Source organism: Ailuropoda melanoleuca, chromosome 3, assembly GCF_002007445.2.
Source record: "Ailuropoda melanoleuca isolate Jingjing chromosome 3, ASM200744v2, whole genome shotgun sequence".
NCBI lineage: Eukaryota > Metazoa > Chordata > Mammalia > Carnivora > Ursidae > Ailuropoda > Ailuropoda melanoleuca.
The window spans coordinates 79,577,645-79,600,470 of record NC_048220.1 but is presented as its reverse complement, the minus strand read 5'-3'; the positions used below and the strand labels follow the sequence as shown (position 1 = coordinate 79,600,470).

General features: G+C 37.4%; 1 protein-coding gene and 1 long non-coding RNA gene across 4 annotated transcripts in view; one reads left to right on the top strand and one right to left on the bottom strand.

The window, feature by feature from the left end:
- Positions 1–690: 690 nt before the first annotated feature.
- Positions 691–2,564, bottom strand: LOC117801401. Its single transcript, XR_004623895.1, has 3 exons — positions 2,477–2,564; positions 1,309–1,414; positions 691–969 (listed from the first exon to the last, which is right to left on the bottom strand). It is a non-coding gene; the product is annotated as an uncharacterized LOC117801401 (long non-coding RNA).
- Positions 2,565–15,344: 12,780 nt separating this feature from the next.
- Positions 15,345–22,826, top strand: part of PJA2 (praja ring finger ubiquitin ligase 2) — a 78,124-nt gene continuing 70,642 nt past the window's right edge. The window contains exons 1-2 of one of the 3 annotated variants that reach the window (XM_034656604.1): positions 15,385–15,493; positions 15,926–16,226. The gene's annotated coding sequence lies outside the window, so the exon portion shown is untranslated. Of the gene's footprint in view, positions 15,494–15,925; positions 16,227–16,561; positions 16,664–22,826 lie in introns of all 3 variants that reach the window. The other 2 variants (XM_034656605.1, XM_034656603.1) reach the window with 2 other exon arrangements.

Sequence of the window (22,826 nt, the reverse complement as noted above, 5' to 3'; positions counted from 1 at the left end):
TGAGCAGGGAGCCCAATGTGGGGCCCGATTGGGATTATGACCTGAGCTGAAGGCAGACACTTAACCAACTGAGCCACCCAGATGCCCCCAGATACTAAAATTTAAAAAAATAAATTAGATTTATATATTTTATCATGAATAAAAGTCACAAATACAATTCCCAGTGAAAAGAAGTATGATGCCGAATGATTAACTAACAGGTTTATAGAGGTGAAAATGTGGAAGAAAAAGTTACATTGTTTATATATAAATAAAATTAAGAAAAGTATGCACAGGAATGTTATATTCAGTTTAAGATATACATTTAGGGAAGACAACACTTAAGGGACTTTGTTATATTTTATTTGTTTCCAAAAATACCAAGCAAATATTGCAAATTTTATTTGGCAAAACTGGGCGGTAAACGTGTATATTTATGACAAATTTCTCTCAATTCGTACAAATGTTTGAGACATTTGACAACTAAAAAATAATTTAAAATAAAAGACTTCATGGAGAAAGTATTATTTGCCGTGAAAAATATATAGGATTTATTTACACAGTCATGTTTTATCAGTCTGTATTAGTTTCCTACTGTTACTGTAATAAATTACCACAAAATTAGTGGCTTAAAACCATGCAAATTTATTACCTTACAATTTTGAAGGTCAGAAGTCCAATATAGGTTTGGACTAAAGTGGAGATGTCAGCAGAGCTATGTTTTTCTAAAGGCTCTAGGGGGAAAAAATCCGTTTTATTACCCCTTCCAACTTTTTTAGAGGCTGCCCACATTCATTGGCTCATAGTCCCCTTCGGTCTGTAAAGCCAGCAATAGCGGGTCATGTCTTCCTCAAGATGTGTTCTTTCCCGTTTGGACTCCTCTGCTTTCCTCATCCGCTACTGTATTAGTCTCACCTGGGATAATCTCCTCATCTTAAAGTCTGCCGAATCTTGATTTCATCTGCACCCTTAATTCCTCAGTCACAGGTTCTGGGGATTAGGACATGGACACCTTTGAGGAGGCATTATTCTGCCTACCATGGGGTCCATCATGTATTCTTCGCTTACAAGCAATAGAAATTGTCTCTAACTTAAGCAGATAAGGAATTTATTAGGTGGATAAATGTTTAGTTAATGGAATTACAGAGAAGCTGAATAAGCTTGTGTTGGTAAAGATGTGAAATAACAGCTTTGGATATCTAGAAAGTAGGAAATAATAGACAATCTTTAATACACACTATTACCTTAATGAATCAGTTCCAACTATGTTTTATTCTTATGCTGCTTGAGATTTAAATTCCAAGGAAAGATAGAATCTTACTGGTTTACCTTGAGTAGTGTGTCCATTCCTTGGCCAGAGTTGGGATGAACATCTTGACTGAGGAACCCACCAAGACTGTATATGATGAGAGGAGGTTCTTCCCCCGTAAAAAATCTAGATATCATTATCAGAAGAAGGAGAAATACATGTTAGGCAGACAAAACAGGAGATGCCCACTGTAATAGGGAAAGGTAATAATTGCAGTGTCAGCTATGTTGTTATACAATCATGAAAAATCGTATGTTTTATGGAAAAGTTTAGTTTGGAAGTGCCTGGGTCACACTAGCTCAGTGGGGCATCCGACTCTTGATTTTGGCTCAGGTGATGATCTCAGGGTGGTGGGACTGAGCCCTGAGTTGGGCTCCACACTCAGCAGGGAGTCTGCTTGAGATTCTCTCCCTCTGCCCACCCCTCCTCAAACTTTAAAAGTTTGCTTTATCTACCATAGAGCATGAAATTGCACTTGAAGAAGAACAACAGGGAAGTAAGCTCAGCGGTGTAGCACTTCTCCTGAGTGCACAAGTGAAAGATTTTACCTAGTGTCACAAGGAATATATAGCTATGGAATGTTTTAGGATTGAGGAATAATACGATTGAAACAAGTTAAGGAGTCTCAGGTTAATGGCTTTGGGAGCAAATGGAATAGGAAGTCAGATTCAGAGATACAGTTTTGCCATTAATAGTAAAGGACAAATCCTACCTAGTTATTTTTACTCTCTCTTGCATTAGAAGCTGAATTTCTAGTGAAAGACCAGTCTGATTTCCTAGAAATCAATTTTTTTTTCAGATCTTTGGAGGAGGATGCAAGATTCAAGATTTTCTGTGATGATGTATCTAAAAACCCCTACACACAGACTCAACATCAACTCCTGTAATAGCAACCACAAAAGCAGGCATACACAACACCTCTATCATTTTCTCCTCATTTTTGTCTATCAGATCCCATAATTATTTAGCTCATTATTCTACCTATGCAGTAGCCATTTTCCCCAGTTATTTGGTAAAAGAATTACACATTCATCCTAACCACATCTTTAATGAGAATATGTTCCACATAAAATTAAAGATGATTTTCAAGGAAAGTAATAAAGTCACACATTTGAAGGTTGATGGTTAGCTTTAAAAAGAGAAATTAGTAAGTAAGTTGTTTGAAGGTCAAAAATGTTTGCAACTTACATACTTCATGAAGATAAAAAGAATTCCTGGTCAGAACTACTGAGGAATCCTAGAAGCAATATGAAACTCACGCTGTGAATCTGAAAAGGAATGTCAAGTATTAACAAATACTATCAATGTACCATCATCATTGCCCAGAAATATTTTCCCCTTGTTTCTGAAACATCATCCATTTTTATCTGGATTATAACAGCTCCTCTTCTATCTCCCTTGTTTTTCTGGCCAGTGGAATCGATGAGTCATTTCACCATCTGGCCTAGAGGAAAGGGAGATGTATGGCTGAATAAAGCTGAATATTATCTGCGTAATGATGGCCCTGCGGTCGAAAATATCTCTTTCTCAGTGTCCTCATCCACACTTAGTCTCTCTCCAAAACAAAATTAGGGGGTATTCTACAAGAGCAATTTCTATCTACTTATTCCCAGCTCTAAGTCAACATTTCCAAACTCTTGGTAATAGAAAGTCTATGCAACATTGACTTTTCAAAGGTTTGGTAATGGCTGTAAAGGTTGAATTAAATTAATTTAGCAAAATATATAGCACCATATTTTTTTGAACTGCCATTCAAAATTCTAAATAGCACCACTCCCCAAAAGCAAGGTCAGCACTTAAAGAGGAAAATGCCAGTCTTTGCTTAGATGTAGAGTTAGGGTTGCCCAAATGCTGCATGTTTTCAATTCATCGTGCGTGTATCTGTGTGTGTGTGTGTGTGTGTGTGTACATGCACATATACTCTGCTAAATACCAGGGTACAGTGGTGAACAAAGTAGACATTTATCTTGTCTTCACAGAGTTTATAGATGAGTGGGATCAAACATATAAACTACATAAAATATATGTGTATATATGTCAAGAAATCTGAGACCTCTATTTAAAACATGATGGGGGTGCCTGGGTGGCTTAGTCAGTTAAGACTCCCACTCTTGGCTTTGGCTTGGGTCATGATCTCACAGTTGTGGGATGGAGCCCCACATCAGGGTCTGGGCTGAGTGTGGAGTCTGTTTCAGATTCTTTCTCCTTCTTCCTTTCCCTCCCCCTCTGCTCCTTGACCCTTGCACTCCCTCCCTCTCTCTCTCTAAAGTGAATACATAAAATCTTTTTAAAAAATAAAATAAAAGTAAAATAAAACATTACAATGCCAATTATCAAATTTTGCTTCTGTAAGATTATTTTCTTTTCATAAAGAGTTAATGCAACCCATATGGTTCATAGCTTTATACTGTTGCATTTTGTATGTATAGCCTTATGCTCTGTTTTCCATATTTTTTAAATATGGATAAGAATTTTGTAGAAGAAACAAACCTGCTAATAAAATAATAGCCCAAACACTGACAAGCATTGCTGAGAAAAGATGATAGAGGCTATGGTAAATTTGTTGATCAAGATATATGAGGTACAATTGATGAAACTGGTAATGTTCAGTAATAAAAACAGATGACATAAGTGCATATAGAGTTTCAGAAATTTAGAGTTGAAGGGATCTTGTTAAGATAACTTAATCCAAACATTTCATTTTGTAAAAAGAATAATATGGTAACTTCTTTTAGGTTAAGGAATTAGTCAGTGGTGGAATGAGGATTACGACTATTTTTCTCCAATATCATTCTAAATTTCCATGGCAGCTGATTTTCACTTTCAGAAGAGCTGTTGTCATCAATCAATCAATCAATCAATCATTATCATCACTAATATTTTTTTGAATGTTCACTATGTGCTGGTTACTGATTTAAGCGCTGAATTATCTCCTTATACTAACAATAACTCTTTAGCGTTGATGTTGTTATAATCCTCATATTTCAGATGTAGAAAACAAGAATTAAAGAGGTTACTCACCTACTAGGAAACAAGACCAGGATCAAATATTGGTCTGACCCCAGTAGTTAAAATACAACTTTTAACTGCTCTGCTCTGTTCTGAGTAACTAGAGTCATCAGATCTAGGTCTCATGGGTGGATATTATAAGAAGGAAATTTTCATCTTATATAAGGAGGAAATTTCTAATATTCCACGTCTAACAATTTAGAATTGAAATGAAATACTATTTAAATGAGCTCCCCCAATACTATAAATGTTGAAATGGATCTTAGGGAAGAACTTCCACATTAAGTAAGAAGCCAAAACAATCGGTATCAACTCTTCCTTCGAAACCTTCAGTTTTTTTTTTTTATCTTTTCACTAATTATGTGATAGTGTTATAGATCTCAAAGCCTATTTGTTCATTTTGCAAATTCTAAACTTATTAGAATATATTTTCTAAAGGTACCTAAACATTCACATTTCTAAAAGTTATACCGAATGTTGGTTCTGAATATTGGCTATGTACTCTGAAATGTCATTTCTTCTGAAGCATCTGTGTCATTTCCTTTGGCTGCCTCCAATCTTAACCTCTTTCCTGTTTGAGTAATTCCCTACTATACAAATCTTAAGGGGGGAGGGGAACAGAGCTTCCCATTATAGTCACAGAAAATACCAGATATTTGCTTTCCTACTCTCTACTGGCACATGACTTGGGCTCTAGGAATCAGGTGCCCTCTCCAGGAACTTTGACTCAGAAGCTAGTAGTTGTAAAGAAGCAGTCAGGAAGAATTTGGCAACAACAGCAGCCAATTCTGAGGAGCAGAATTGCTACAAGCACTGTTCTGTGCTGGTGTAGGCGCTATCATCTGGTGCTCAGTGGGGTCAGAGCAGTGTCCTCACCAGGCTGGTTATGCAGCACGCCTCAGGCTATGATTCTGCATGCTCTGCCTCTGTTTGTTCCCACCAGCTTCCCAAGCTTGCTTCTCCAGTCTTCCCTACACTTCTCTACAGCTACCCAATATTTTTTCCATAATTTTCTTTTTTTCTTTAATTAACCAGTTTTGGTCAGTTACAATCTTAACTGATATAGTCTCCATCATTAGGAAATAGGATTCATCACTTTCCATTTAATTGTATAGTTTCTTTCTTTTACAAGAATGAGATTCATTAGAAACTGAATCTCTACTGTTTTTAGTGCTCTGTGCCAGGCAATACTAAGGGCATACCCAGGTATATGATCCAGAGGACGTCCTTTAGGCTGGAATAATCTGTTGTGTCAAAGAGTATGTTCAAACCAGCATGTTATCTCCTCTTCCTCCTGAATCTACACGAAAGGAATATTAGAGAAATTTAAAAGTGTAAATCATAATTTATAAAGATAATGGGAGGAAGGGCATCAGCACATGTGAGATCTCAAAAATTTTTTAAAAACGCAGATCAAATGGAGGAATTAACTGGATCCAGGCAGAAAAAGAAAAGGTAACATTCAGGGATACTTGGAAAGAGTTCTTATAGCTGAGCTGGGGAACGAGCACAAAGAACCTCAGAGATATTTGATACTTCAGAAAGCTAGGTATGAGAACTATGAATAGCAGAAGATAAAGAACTGAAGAAAGATCATTGAAAACTCTATGTAAGTGTTGAGCAACCGAAATGTACTTTGAGCCACACTTACAATTTTAAATATTATTGAAGCCAAATTAAAAAAATAAAAAGAAACAGTGAAATTAACGTTGATATATTTTAATTAAACCAACATATCTAAAATATTATTTCAATATGCAATCAATATAAAAATCTAACAATTTTTGAGATATTTTGCTTTGTACTGAACTATGTGTTTACAATCTGATGTGTATTTTATACTTCTGTGCATCGTAATTAAAAGGAGCTACAACGCAGGTGCTCAGCGGCCACCTGTAGCTAATGGCTACTATAGTGTACAAGGTAGCTCTATATGAAAGCTACGGAATGAAAAAAAATAAAATAGTCAAGTATCTCTCCAAGATGAAAAGTTAAATATGTTTTCATCCCTCTGAAGAAAGTGGATAGCCCTGGAGCAAGATGTTGGCATCTTAGTATTTATGATTATCTCATCAAAAGAGCTAGTGGCCCTTAAGGTGAGGTCTTCCCCTCAACAAGCCCCACTCACATTCACTGAACTTATAATTTACTTGTTACTTTCAAATCCAAACACAAATCAAGGGTTATCATATATGTGAAGAAAGCTTGTGTGAAGAAAAGAATACTGATTTAAAAATACTGTAACACTGAAGGAAACAGAGATACTTCAAAGAATGGAAGGGAACTTTAAAAAACAATAAAACAAACCTCTAATTAGAATGTTTAGGACCAGTAAGATGGCAGAATGGAAGTTTTCTATTATCATTCTATTATCATCCACAGAATACTGATTTTTGACAACCACCCACAGATCAGAGTACCTAGGTGGGAGCCCAGGAGTCCAATGGAAACACTGGAGCAAAAAATCCAAGAATGTGTGTGTTGAAGAGGGTAAGAAGAACAGCTTCACTTTATCTGTGACATCCCTCCCCCAAGGCAGCACAGCTCAGGGCCAAGAGAGACCTGTTTAATCCAAAATTTCTCCCTTTGGGGAAGGGAGAACATAGTGAATGAGTACCTCTGAAAATGAAATATTATTTTGCATCAAAAATATAGAAATCCTGCCATTTGTACAACAAGGATGATCCTGGAGGACATTATTCTAAGTGAAATAAGCTAGATACAGAAAGACAAATACTGCATGATCTCACTTATATGTGGAAACTCAAAATGTCAACCCATAGTAATTAAGAGTAGGATGGTGGTTATCAGGGTGAAAGAATCGGGGTAAAATTGTCATAGGATACAAATTTTTAATTAGATCAACAAGTTCTGGAGACCTAATATACAGCATGGTGACTATAGTTGATAATAATTTATTGTATACTTGAAATTTGCTGAGAAGGTATATATATATAAAAAAAAAGAAAGAAAAGGAACTCTATGATGTGATGGATATGTTAATAAGTTTGTGGTAATCATTTTACAATGTAGCAAAACATCAATTGTATACCTTAAATAGATACAATTTTTTTGTCAGTCTTAGAAGTGAGTGGGGGGAGAAACTTTGGAAAGATTCAAGAAAAGACTAAATCCAAAAAATAAGAGCAGTATGGTCTAAGGGAGAAAACTTAGAAATTAAAAATATGATGGCTAAAAAATAATTCAATGGAAGGAATTAGGATAAAGTTTAAGAACTCTTAAGAAATCTAGAGAAAAATAGAGAGGATGAAAGGGTGAGAGAAAAGAATTGGAAGATATCTAAAAAGCAAAGAAAAGAGAGGGGAGGAAATTAGCAATCTCATAATATAGAAAAATTTTCTGGGACTCAAAGATTTAGTTCTTTATAGAGAAAAATTTTACTTAATGCCTAAACAGATGAATCAAAATAGACCCACATTTAGAACAAATTGTTATAAAATTTTAGAACAAAAAAAGATACAGAAAATGTGCTAAAAGCTTCCAGAGAGAAAAAAAAAAAAGATCACCTACTTTTATCATTCAAAATCAGTTTCAGAAAACTTTTCTTTGCTTTTAATACACTCTTGCAAGTTAAAGCAGAAAAAAGATTTATTATATTCTATAAAATGGCCAGTAGAGCTGATGAAATAGGCTCTAATTTGGGCATCAAGAATGATCCCCCAAATCACACTGACAAACTGGACCGCCAAGAGAACTTCTGCCCTTCCCACCAGTAGAAAACAGAGCATCAAGAGCTGTTGGGTGACTCAAGGAAACCATTCCTGTAGTTCCCAGCTCCAGAGCCCCATCATCTCCACCACAATTCACACCAATAAAACGGTGTTTCAACCCCTAACTGGACTGTCACAGAACTTGAGACTTGGCACTAGTGTCTCTGCCACAGCTGATAGAGATAATTTCAATTCCTTCAACCTGGGCTTGCAGCAGAAATAACCAAAACAGAAGAATAGTATGGACTTAAGACATTCATTTTCACCTTGCAAATCTCACATGGATGTATCTAATTGGCAAAGTCTAAGTCACATCTGTAACCCCAGCAGCAACATGATCTAAGAAGTGAAGTTCTTAACTTTCCAGTTTCTCCAACGTGCAAAGCTATGTTGGAAGGTCAGAATGAAGGCTGAAGAAGCCAGTCATTATTGTCCATCATAGTACAGTCCCACACTCTTTCACACAAAAACAGCTACCGTATAACTGCATTTAGTCTGTCTGGGAAAGGAGAGAACCAAGATCTTTATCGATCACCACACCCGCTTCTCAGTCCTACGTTGTTGTCCTGAAACCCAGTGGTTCTCAAATCCTAGCCTGCATTAGAATCACCCAGAGGATTCATTAACCACAGTGCTGGGCCCCACCCCGCCATGTTTCTGACTCAGTAAGACTAGGATACAGCATGAAAATTTGCATTTCGTTCCTAGGTGATGTTGATGCTGCTTGTGAGGTTTCAATAGTATGAGAACCACAGGTGTAACCCACTGAATAAATTATGTCACAGGCTGTAACTGGTTGAGTATTTATAATTTCTTTTTTCAACTACCTATTTCATGTTCTTTTTTTTTTTTTTGCTCTTTTTTAAAATTTAAATTCAATTAATTGGGGCACCTAGATGGTTCAGTAATTAAGCAACTGCCTTCTGCTCAGGTCATGATCCTAGGGTCCTGGGATTGAGCCCTGCATCAGGCTCCCTGCTTCCCTTTGCCTGCCATTCCCCCTGCTTGTGCTCTCTCTCTGTGTCAAATAAATAAATAAAATCTTTAAAATAAATAAGTAAATACATAAATTCAATTAATTAACATACAATGTATTATTTGTTTCAGGGGTACAGGTCTGTGATTCATCAATCTTATACCCAGGGCTCACCACAACACATACGCTCCCCAATGTCCATCACCCAGTTACCCCATCCCTCCACCCCCCCTCGGTTTGTTTCCTATGGTTAAGAGTCTCTTATGGTTTGTCTTCCTCCCTGGTTTCATCTTGTTTCATTTTTTCTCTCTTGTCCTCTTGCCTTCAACCAGGATGCAGCTGGTCAAAGTTCTTTAACTATTTGGTGGGGATTCTCAGCGTGAACTTGGAACACATGATTGAAGATGACTCCTCCTCAGCCAGCATGGGTCATAGAATCCCACTGTAAAGAAGGACCTCTCCCCCATCACCTCTCTCTCTCACCACTAGGTGGACCTTATGTCTTCAGGTAATATACTTCCAATCAGTGTTTCATAACAGTTTAGTCTTTATCTGTTACATTATCCAGGGTTGCTTAATGAATACATGATTTTTTTTGTAAAAAAAAATATTGTAAATACATGGCGCGGACTTAGCAGTTGGTCAGTGAATGGTGAAGCAACTGATTTCAGACGCTGGAAAAATGGAGATCCATGCTATGCAATGTCGAAGCATTTGGTTAAAAAACAGTTAATTTGGAAGGCAGATAAAGCGTCTGCAGTCTGTAACTCCAGGGAAAAAGTTTTAAAAACAAAATGTTAGTGGTGTAAATTGTTGCTCTTTAACAAAGTATGAGATCAAAGAGATGAGCTCAGACAAGAAATGGTTGTGTGCAAATAGAAATAAAAATGAGAAATTCCAGAAACTTTGGGGCTGCAAATGACTGGAAAAGTGGACTTCCACCAGACCCTAACCTGTAGATAAAAGACTAAGAAAAGTTTTGATCAACACAAAACAATTAAGCCTAATCTTTAGGGAAAAAAATCCAGTTTAAGAGTATGCCTTTCTCACCCAAACCTGACAGTAGTCACCATTAAATTAAAAGAGGGGCATGGAGGTTAAGCTGCAAAGAATTAAACCAGACTTGAGAATTAAATCTGGCACAGAACTTTGGATATGGCTAATAAATCATAATCATAAATCATAATCATTCCACTGCATGGAAGAAAAATATCAGAACTTTTATTAAGATTTGGAAGGAATTCTATTGATAAAGAACTATGAGTCTAGACTAGAAAAGCATTTCCCTATTCAAACTTTAAAACAACCATTTGGTGAACTTCTGGTTGCAACCACAGTGAATTAACTTCCATCCGACTAAGCTTTCAACTGAAAGCAATTATAAAAACTGGGGAAACATGTAAAACAAATGTTTGAAGGCAGGGAAGAGTTAGCAAAGCAGGTAGGACTTGATAGCCTATGATTCTTGAGAGAAGTTAAACACAAGGTGAGCTTCACATTATTCCGGCCTTTTCCCTGAGAGTATACACCAAATTGTGGTACCCAGGACCAGAGTTCAAACAAAACGTGGTATTCTTAGTGCACAGAGAAGACAAGAGGTCAGAGTATAAACTTGCCAAAATGGCTGAACTATCGTGGAAAATCCCCAAGAGGAAGGAACTGCAAATAAGGAAACTCAAAACCTTCATATAAATTCCTTTTAAGTTGTTGGCTGATTCTTAAATGATGCAGGCAAAGAGCAAGACTCCAGGAAACCCAGCAGAAAACAGTGACTGAGATTATAAAGAATGAAGGAGAGGTTTCAGTAATCATACAATTTGGTAGTCAAAAATAGGAATTTCAGTCCTGCCAAGAGAGAGGGATCTTAGTAAATAACCCAGGTTTCTAGTTGAGACCCCAAAAATGGTCACACCCGAAGAGTCAGAACCACATCCTAGGCATAAGGTCTACAACCTAATAGCAAGGACAAAACCAGAGAAGAGTAGTAAAACCAAGCCTCCATAGGTTCAAGGTGATCACGATCACTAATACCTATGTCCATGCTAGGCTAATACAAAACCTTAGAAATCCTTCACATTCTTTTTCTCCATGCTTCCTTTATTCTAGTGGCTAGATGTTGGTACTCAAACTTTAAATGAAAGCCATGTATTTAAGATGATAGAGCTCAGGTCCCTAAGAGTGAAGCAGAGCTTCCCACCTATTCTACGGAATGGGCGTTTAATAAAAGTAATCTTGCGTAGGTGCTACTGAGTCTTAAGGATTTTCGTTGTTTCAGTGGCTAGAGTATCTTAATATATTTAATATATACCTAATATAACCTCTCTATCACCTCATTTAAATGTATGACATAGTTTTTATTTTATCTGTTTGTTAGTTGAAGAAAATATGGCTCAGGACAATTAAATGACCAGCCTAAATAAAGGTCATTCGGTTCATAAATAGCAAGGCTAAGATTTGATTTTCTATTTCTTCTTGAGTCAGTTTTTGTGGTTTGTGTCTTTCTAGAAATTTGTCCATTTTTGTCAAGGTTTTCTAACCTGTTAGCATATAAATATTCTTAGTTTTCCCTTATAATTTTTTTTTAATTTCTGTAAGCCAAGTAGTAATGTCCCCTTTAATTCCTGGTTTTAGTAATTTGAGTATTCTCACTTTTTTTCTTGTTCAGTCTAGTAACAATTTTTCAATCTTGTTGATTTTTTTGAAGAAGCAACTTTTGGCTTTGTTGAAAATCAGACATTAAAAAAAAATAATAATGTGGAAACTCTGGAAATCAGATTCTTCTTCCTCCCTGGGGTTTTTTGTTGTTGCTGTTTGTTATAGTTGCTTTGTGTTTGTTCAGTGACTTTTCTGAACTACCCGCATAAAGTCTGTATTTTTTGTTGTGTGTGGCCATGAAAGATTCTGCTTGGTTAGTGTAGTGTTCAGCTTGTGATTAGACAGATTTCCTTAAATGTCTGGAACCATTATGTCTCCCAGTGTTTATTGAAGGTCTGTGTGTGTTGGGGCATGGCAGCAACACTAAGCCAGGCATTGCCAACTCTCTCTTAGGCTTCATTTCTGGCTTTTACAAAGCCTCAAGGTCAGCCTATGGTGAATGCTTCTGGCCTCCTCGAGTTTTTCCTGATCTTAGGCACAGTTTAACACAGCCCTGGGCATATGTGTGAGTTTCTAATGTTTGTGGGTTTCTAGATTCCTATGAATATGCTGGAGTTTTTCAAAGTTCCTACAGACATTCTCCAACTTTTCAAGCTTTTTGGTTAACCTGTTGTTTGTCCCAACTGTTTCTACTGCCTAAGGTGACTGGAAAGTTAATCCGTTTCCTCTCATTCATTGTTTTTGATAAATGCTTCTGGGGTAAAGGCTTTTTGCACTGCCGTGGCTCTGAATCAAATCAAATGAAGGCAGCCTTGCAAGTGAGATCTTCTAGGGAAACATCAGTTAGATGAAATTATTGTCTTAGAATTAGGTTTTGAAGGCACTCCAATCTCATTCAGCCTCATTAAGTGGCTGCCAGGCTGCTGGTTTTCACCACGTTTGTGGGCTACTGTTTTTCAATGCAACAGCCAAGCTGGAGCTGAAGGAATTGGATTAAAACAAGTCAAAACATCACAAAAGCTTGCTGTTCTTACTGAGAGATTTAGCTGTTTTCTTGAATAAGTTCTTCCTGGATTGCTGCAAGCCTTTGGTTAATATACAGAATACGGAAAAAGTTTATTCTGACAATTTTGCCAGTTTTCTCACTGCTTTAGTGGAGAAAAGAATTTTCAGAGGTCCTTATGCCTCCATTCTGCTGATGTCACTTTTAGACTATATAATTAAAACTCAGGCCTTCTCACTCCTTGACCAGTCAGTCCTCTTTCTATGATATCTGTGTTCATCAAACTTTACATGCATCAGAATCACATGGAAGACTCACTAAGCTACAGATTGCTGGGCTCCACACTTAAAGTTTCCAATTCAGGTCTGAGGATGGGCCTAACTGAGAATGCGCATTTTTAAAGTTCCCAGGTAATGCTGATGCTGTTGGTCTGGGGATCACTCTTTAAGAACCATTCTTTAAGAACCACTCTTTTACACCATACCTTCAACCTATTGCCTTAGGAAGTGCTTCTTAACTCTGGAATCAATAATACATATTATTATCTCTATGACACATAATAAAATAATACATAAGCTAATATGTATTTAGTACTTAAACATGGTAGGTATGATATGCTTTACCTTTATTAGGTTTTTTAATCTACTCAGTGACCCATGAGTAGACATTATTACTTTTCCCGTATTTAAATTGGAATTCAAGGCCAGAGAGGTAAATAGATTGTCCAGAGGCACACAGCTATAAATGCAGGAATTATTATAAGAATATGGTTTGTTTGATTCTAGAATACATGCTTTAGGCCTCCATGCCAGTGTTTCCCAAAGAGTAACATAGATCACTTCTGATGCCTTGGATGACTTCATTTGGGGCATGCATGCAGGATTAAAAACAGTGACTCACATAGTGAGAAAGTGATTCCTATTTTAGCTCTATTTTTCTATCCTTTGATGACATCATGATAAAAACACCATTTGCTTGCTTGATCTTTAATGTGTCTAATGCTTGGTAACCTCTCCTTTTAACAGGTTCAGAGTTTAGGCTCAGAGACTTTAGCAGGCAATAGTTTCTAGCTATTATTTTAAAAATTGTTTTGTGTACTTTTCTTACAGTTGTTTTTCAACCTAGGATAGATGATGGAGACTTTCCATCATAGTCCTTTTATAAAGTTTCCCTCTTAAAGACTTTGAAGAAAAAATATATTTATTTAAAGAAAATAATAAATAATACTGCTAGTAGTTTACACAGGTATGGTATGAAAAAGATTGAAGTTTGAGAAACCCTGCCCTAACAAACATGTTAGTATATCCAACTGGATCAATATGCAGCATCCCAAAGGAAGATAGGGACGTGTGATTAAAGTATGAATTATCTTTCAAAGAGAGAGAGACTTGGATGGAAAAGAGCCACAGCTTCTAGAGCAACATGTGTAAAGCAGAGAAACCTCAAGTGAGAAACGGTTTCTTGGTAAGAAATGTACTATAAGGGTGGGCTGAGACTTAGATTTGATTTCACAAAATGTCTATAGCAAATCCTCGTAACTGAAGTTCCCATAGTAAATTTTGGATAATTTGCTTTAATCAACAGCGGGAAAAAAGTCTCGGTTCACTAGCAGATTTTGCAGTTGCCGGGGACAGCTCTAGAAGTCGGGCGCTTAATTCTTGGGGGAGGGACGCGATAAATATATCCTGGGCACTGGGCGTGTACATAGAAGGAGTTGAGGGGATTGGGGAATAAGGTGAGAGGAGAGCAGGACTGTAATCAGAGAAGCAGGCATGTTCAGGATAAAAAAAAGGACGCGTGCGGGACGAAGAAACAATTTAGCATCACTGACATGATTAAGTAAACTGTTACCCATGTTTAAATAAAGATGTACAGGGACTACAGCTGTTGTATTTATTTTGGCTGCATGTGATGGGAGCTGTTATTCTCGGCTTCACAACCGGTTAGCGTCTAGATGCAAACTGGAAAGGTTCTCGTCCGGCCACGGCTCTAGAGAGGAAACGCAGGCATCCCCTATTCCCCGCCCCCGCCCCAACAGAATGAGAAATGAGGATGCAAGGGTCTCACTGCAGGGTGGGAGGGGAAAAGGCACGAGATGGTGCGCAGAGTTAGGGTGGGCAATCTGCCCTTCTATTTTTTCTTGTCCCACCCAAATCTGAACTACAACGGATTGAACTTTACGCCAGGAGACCATAACCTTGTTAGTCAGGTTTCCAGTCGAGTTAGGATTGATTGTAATGCCTCCATTTTGGTTGTTGCTTTGGGATTTCTGAAAGAGTCTAGCTGCGCCAGCCCTTCCCTTAGTTCTCCACACCCCCTTCGCTTTCTCTGAGACCCCGCCTTTCTCCCAACCCAAACCACAAAAGGCCGTGCTGTTCCAGCCCCAGCACGGTGCCCCGCCCCCTCCCCCGAACGTCGCAGTGCTGCGGGGAAAGGAGGTGGGCCCAGACCGGGACAGGGTTGGGGGGAGTGTAGCTTCATCCCTCCGCTCTCCGGCCAATCGGCGAAGTCATTCTGAGCCACAAGGGGTCCGGGGAGTAGACACCGTCCAAGTATATTTCCCTTTTTCTGCCACGTCCCAACCATTGACGTGAGCCCACTCCTCGGGTTCCGATTGGATAGGTGGATTTTTCCCCCCCCCGCGCAGAGGCCCTTTGCGTCTATTGGTCGGTGCTGGTTGGGGGCGGGGCTTGCGTCCTCTCCTCCCCCGCCTCTACCGCGGCGCTAGGGGCGGGACGCGCCGCCGCCGCCGCCTCTGCTCGCCTCCGCCGCCGCCGCTGCCGCCTGCCGCTGCGCGTTCGGCGGGGGGGGAGTCGGAGGCGGAGAAGAAGGCGGTGGTGGCGGGTGGAGGATCGAGCGCTGTTCTCGCTCCGGAGCCGCTGCACAGTTCGGTGAGGGGATTTTTTTTTTTTTTTAATCTAGCTTGTTCTGATGTCAGGAATGTGAGGGTCGGGGCGAGGAAATTGCTGCCTTCACCCTCTCCATTTCTTAATTTCTGTCCTCGAGAAGGAGCGGGGCCTGTCCCTGCCCGCTGCGCCGGCCATGGTGGGTGGGGTTGATGGCTGTGAGAGGCCTTCTCCGCCTTCTGGGCCCGGTCCAACCCGGACCTGGGGCCGCGCTCGAGTCCGTGGCCGCCGCGCCCGCTCCCCCCAGCGAATGGCATCGATTGATCTGGGGGTCTCCACCGGCCGCTGTTCCCTGCTGCCTCTTCTGCTGTCCTTGGTGCTTTGGCCAAGGACCCCGCTGCCTTTCTCCCGACACTGGCGGCTCTATGAGTGTGTCCCCACCAAAACCTCACAGCCGCCTTCTCTGCCCTTTTCTAGTCATCCCGCATAGAGCTGATCCATCTTACGCCACAGGCCTGCAGCCCCCCTCCCCCGAGAAACCTTCCGTTGCGGTCGCTCTCCTGGCTGTATTTGCAATTTCCCGATTGTCACCGAGCCTCGGGCACGCAGACACCCAGTACAAACCATAGCAATCGTTCTTCTCCGATATTAGCACCATTCCATCAATGCTTCTGCCAGTTGGCGATGTCAGGTCAGAGCACTCCTGTGGTAAATCCACCTTCAGTTTTGGCCTCCCTGAGATGACCGCTTGTTAATCATTTTGCGCACATTCAAAATGGTGAGTTTAAAGTCGCCTAGACCAAGTTGAAGAAAAAGAGAGGAGGTAAATACTGCTTTTGCAAGGAGGAAGAATAATCTGTTTAGGAGACTTCCCTCTCCAGGCATTAAAATTTTTTTGCGTACGCATGGACGCTGCTTTGAGTCCGCTGGTTCTGTGAAGTTTACGATTTTTAGAAAAAGGCTTACTGTATTTTTATAGTGACCTATTTGGTCAGTTAAATTTCCTTAAAATGGCAGTCACCTCTGCTGAAGACTACAGATCATTTGAAGAGTATGTGAATAAATATGAAGATAACAAACGTTTTAACTATTTTTTTGTTTTTTGTCTCCTAGAATTCATGTCATTTTTATATGAAATAAGTTTAAGTTTTGAAAATTAACCACAGATATGCAAGCTTGATGTAAAACTTAACAACATAAAAAAAGGACTATTAGGTAAAATGTGAACATTTTTCATTCTCCAGTCCTACTCCAGTGTCTAAAGTTAACCATTTGCTGTGCATCTTTATAAATGCGTTTTTAAACACATATACATACATGTGAAGTTGGGTTTTGGGGGGCGGGGAGGAATACCAAACACATTGGTATATCACTTGTTACTTGTTTGTATGTCTTGCACATCTCTGTTATATATGGATCTGATACTTTATAAAGGTTAAGTAGTATTTCATTAGTTTGAATGAGCTATTATTATTTAACCTTCTGTTGAAAGATATTTAGTTTCGTTTTGCTATCACAAATAATGCTTTATTTGAAGCCAACTTTTTAATTTGATTAGTTTTTAATTACAAACTTTGAATCTTAAAAATTTTTTTAAAAATTCAGACATTTTGGAGGAATTTAAGTTAAAAAGTGCAGCTCCCACTTCCCCTTCTAGTCCTACCTTTATTTTAAAAGTCAACTGTTATGGAAACTTCCTCTGTGATTATTTCTGGAGAATGGTTTCCTGCAAATGGAATTGCTGGGTTAAATGGTGTGCATATTTTAAATTTTGATAACCATTTCTCCCTCTTCACAATTATTCTTGACTATTATGCATTTCTTCTCCAGATAAATTTAGACTCAACTTATAAGTTAAATAAAAAATCCTTAGGTTTTTTTGAATAACGTTACATTGAAATTTTGGATAAATTTGTGGCAAACTGACCTTTCTGATACCGAGTCTCTCCCCTCATTTCTGTATGCATGTATGGTATGTCTTTCCCTTTTATTCACATCTTGCTTTATATTCTTAGGTAGAGTTTTATAGTTGTTTTTTTTCCCCTCCCCCATATGTATGGCATTCCTTCCTAGAATTCCTAGCTATCTTATGATTTTATTTGCTCTGGTGGATGGAAACTTTCAGTAACATATTCTCTCTCTTTCTGGTTATAGGAAAACTTTCTGATTTTTTCTGTTTATCATGTATCTAATCACTTGAGCTGATGATTATCTGAAAGTATTCAAGCTTTCTGACTTATTTTTTATAACTTATGTGTTTTCCTCATTGCCTTGACTAGTATACTTCCTGTATAATTTTGAATAACAGTGATAGCTAAAAATGTGGTATTGTTTCTGACTTTGAGGGAATGCTTCTGAAGTTCTAGCATCAGTTATGATGTTTGCTCAAACTTTCTTAACAAATGGAGAATATTAAGTTAAAATATTTTCTGTTCTTGGCTTTCCAAGATGATTTTTTGTTCTCTTTTATTTCTGATGATGTTTTTAAAAACCATAACTGGGTGTTGAATTTTATTAATGTTTTTGACTTTTTAGTGGTTATATAAGGGCATCACCAATGTTTCCTGGTTAATATTTTCCCAAGAGAGTTCCATTTTAAAGAATCGACTATATTGGGGCGCCTGGGTGGCTTAGCCCTTAAGCGTCTGCCTTCGGTTCAAGTCATGATCCCAGGGTCCTGGGATTGAGCCCGCATCGGGCTCCCTGCTCAGCGGGAAGCCTGCTTCTCCCTCTCACATTCCCATTGCTTGTGTTCCCTCTCATGATGTCTCTCTCTGTCAAATAAATAAAATCTTTAAAAAAAAAAAAAAAGAATGGACTTTATTGAGGATGATTTACATACAATAAAATGTGTGTGTTTAAAATACACTGTTCAGTATGTTTTGAAAAATATATATGTCCCTGTCACCACCACCACATTCAAGAGTTAGAGTGCTTTCATTTTCACAGTCAAGATATAGAATATATCTGTCATCCCCAAAAGTTCCCTTTTGCCCTGTACGGTGACAAAATACACAGTTCAGTATGTTTTGACAAATATATATGTCCCTGTCACCACCACCACATTCAAGAGTTAGAGTGCTTTCATTTTCACAGTCAAGATATAGAATATATCTGTCATCCCCAAAAGTTCCCTTTTGCCCTGTACGGTGACAAAATACACAGTTCAGTATGTTTTGACAAATATATATGTCCCTGTCACCACCACCACATTCAAGAGTTAGAGTGCTTTCATTTTCACAGTCAAGATATAGAATATATCTGTCATCCCCAAAAGTTCCCTTTTGCCCTGTACGGTGACAAAATACACAGTTCAGTATGTTTTGACAAATATATATGTCCCTGTCACCACCACCACATTCAAGAGTTAGAGTGCTTTCATTTTCACAGTCAAGATATAGAATATATCTGTCATCCCCAAAAGTTCCCTTTTGCCCTGTACGGTGACAAAATACACAGTTCAGTATGTTTTGACAAATATATATGTCCCTGTCACCACCACCACATTCAAGAGTTAGAGTGCTTTCATTTTCACAGTCAAGATATAGAATATATCTGTCATCCCCAAAAGTTCCCTTTTGCCCTGTACGGTGACATTTATACCCCTCAGCCCCATGAAACCATTGTCCTCTCTTTCTCGCTATAAATTGGTTTCATTTGTTCTAGAATTTCATATAAATGGAATTACATTTTTTTGCATTAGCAAAAAATTTAGCAAAGTTAAATTGCATTTAGCTTTTTTCTCTCATTATATCTTTGAGAATCATACATGCTTCTGTGTTTCACTGAGTCGTAACTTTTTATCGTTGAGTAGTAGTTCATGGTATTGATTTACCACAATTTGTTGACCATTTCACCTATTTAGAGATAGATGGATTGTTTTCAGTTTAGGGCTGTTATTGATAAAGCTGCTAGGAACATTCATTCATGAAGTTTTGTGTGAATACAGATTTTTGTTTCTCTTGGGTAAATACCTAGAAATGGATTTGTTGCATTGATTGGTAAGTGAATGTTTAAATATAAAAACCTGTTTCCTATTTTACAGTCCCAATTGCTCTATATCCTTATCAACACTTGGTTATTTCAGTCTTTTTAATTTTAGCCCTTCTAGTCAGTTTATGTAGTAGTATCACACTGTAATTTTAATTTGCATTTATCTGATGATTAATGATACTAGAAATTTGCTCTTGGTCATTTATGTGTCTTTGTGAAGTATCTGTTCAAATCTTTTGCCCATTTTTAAATATTAAGTTGTTTGTCTTATTGAGTTATAAGAATGCTTTATATATTTTTGTGTAAGTCCTTTGACCCACACAGACACATACATACACAATGCAGTCTGAAGCTTACCTTTTTTTTTTCCTAACTTTTCAAAATAGAGGAGCTTTTAATTTTGATTAACTTCGGTGGCACCTGGGTGGCACAGTTCCTGAAATGTCCAACTCTTGATTTCAGCTCAGGTGGAGATCTCATGGTTAGGCTTTTCCAGCCCCTCATCAGGCACTTCGCTCAGCCAGGAGTCTGCTGGAGATTCTCTCTCTCTGTCTTCCTCTCCCCCTCCAACTTGTGCGCCTTCTCTCTCTCTCTCTCTCTCTCTCTCTCTCTCTCTCTCTCAAATAAATAAACCTTTAAAAAAATAAATTCAGTTCATTAGTCTTTTATGATTTGTGTTTGTGTTCTAAGTTTGCTCAGTGCAATGTTGTGCAGATCTCTTATGTTTTCTTCCACAGGTTTTATAGTTTTTGCTTTTATGACAAGGTGTATCATGCATTTTGAGTTAATTTTTGTATATGGTGTGAGAAGAGTTAAGGCTCATTTTCTCAGTTCTAGCACCATCTGTTAGGACAACTTTCCTTATTGAATTAACTTAGTCAAAAATCAATTGACCATATATATATAAGAGTCTATTTCTGGATTTTAATGCAATAAATGCAATAATTACAATTAATGCAATAAAACAAAAAAAAACCCTGGATCTTTGGAAAAATTAAGAAAATTGATAAAGACAAAATCCCCTTGATCTTTGTACTTCTCATTTTGCCAGTACCACATTGACATGATCATTTTGTTGCTTTGTAATAAGTCTTGAAATCAGGCAGTACTCCATCTTTACTTTTTTTTTTTTTTGAGTATTTACTTTTTTCTTGTTGTTTTCAAGTTTTTATTTGAATTCCAGTTAGTTAACATATGGTGTAATAATTAGTTTCAGGTATACAATATAGTGATTCAACACCTACATACATCACCTAGTGCTCATAATAAGTGCATTCCTTAATCCCCATCACCTGTTTAACCCATCCCCTCCCCACCTCTCTTCTGGTAACCATCAGTTTGTTGTCTATATTTAAGAGTCTGTTTCTTGGTTTGTCTCTCTCTCTTTTTTTGGTCCCTTTGCTTGTTTTGTTTCTTTAGTTCCACATATGAGTGAAATCATGTGGTATTTGTCTTTCTCTGGCTGACTTACTATTTTTCAAAATCATTCTGGATTTTCTGGTTTCTTTGCTTTTCCATAAAATTTTTTAGAAGTGACTTACTGGGTTCAGTCTTTTATTATTAAGTATAATAGGGCCTTTTATTGAGTTATTATATGGTAAGAATTATTTTATGTATATTATATATTACCATGTTAAGTTTACTAGGCATTTATTTTTATCAAGGTAAAGATGCTCCCATTCTGTTCCTTGATTTTTGGGAATTTTTATCAAGTGGACATGGAATTTTACTGTATTTATTGAGATGATCATATGGTTTATCTTCTTTGGTCTGTCAATAACGTGAATTACATTGCTTTATTTTCAGATGTTGAATCAGCTTTGCATTCTGTAAATCTCATTTGGTCATGATGTTATCAATTTCATAAATCTGTGGATTCGATTTGCTTATAGTTTATTGAGTACTTTTTGGTATTTATGTTCAAGAAGGATGCTTTTTCATGTAATTTTTTGTATCAGGATCACGCTGGTCTCACAGAGCTTGAAAGTGTTTCTTCCTCTTACATTTTCTGAAAAATTTTGGATGAGTGGTATTTGTTTCATAAATCTTTGTCAGAGTTTGCAAGCTAAACCATCTGGGCCCAGAGTTTTCTTTTTGAAATATTTAAAGGATAAATTCAATTACCTGAATAGGTTATCTACTTTTGGAAAGCTTGGTTTTTGACTACATGAATCACTTTTACTCACAATGTGAATGTTAGTGGTTTGTCTTTGAAGGAGTTTGTCTGTTTCACCTATTCATTGCCATAGAGTTAGTTTCTTTATTATACTTTCAGGGTCGTCCTACTGTAGTGATGTCTTTTCATTTATTCCTCATGTTGGCAAGTGTGTCTTCTCTTTTGTCTTTATTGGTTTGTCTTTATTAATTTTCTTAATTTTTCCAAAGATCCAGGTTTTTTTTTTATTGCATTAAAAAAAATTTCCATTTCATTGATTTTTAGTCTTTATTGTTTCTTTGTATGCTTTTGGGTTTAAATCCATTCTGTTAGGATTTCTTAATTTATAAGCTTGCACCATTGATTTGAGACCATCTTTTCTTTCTAAACACTGCTTTAGATATCCCCACAAATTTTGTTATGTTGGTATTTTCTAAATTCTTATGCGACTTTCACTTTGACCCATGGTTGCTTGGAAGTATATTGTTTAATTTCCAAATATTTGGTGATTTTGCCTATGTCTTTTTGTAATTGATTTCTCTGTTTAATTTTTTTGTAGGCAGATAACATACTTTGTATACTTTCCTTTAAGTTCTTTGAAGTTTGTTTTATGGCCCAGAAAATGGTCAGTCTTGGTAAATGTTCCTTATGTACTTCAAAATAATGTGTATTTTGCTGCTTCTTGGTGGAGTATTCTGTAAGTTCTGTATTTGATATTAAATTTTATATTTACATTAAGTATTCTGTAATTGTCAGGTCAAGTTGACTGATGGTGCTTCTGTGGTTTTCTGTTTCCTTACTGAGTTTTTATCTACTTGTTCTGTTGATCATTGCAAGAAGAATCAAACCCTTCAAGTATAATTGTGGATTTGTCTGTTTTTCCTTTTCTAATAATTTTTGCATCATGAATTTCAAACATGTTGTTAGGTGCACATATATTTAGGAATTGTTATGTTTTCTTAGTAAATTGACCCCTTTATCATTATATAATATGCCTCCTTATTTCTGACAATATTCCTTGTTCTGCTGTCTGCTTTATCTGATGTTAATATTACCACTCTTTCTTTTGATTAGTGTTTGCATGATAAATACTTTTGCTTTACATCTATGCCTTTATATTTTAAGTAATTTTGGTAGACAACCCACTTTTGTTTTTTTAATCCATCCTGACAGGCTGGCTTTTTAATTAGGTTGCTTAGATTGTTTATGTTTAATGTAATTATTAATGTG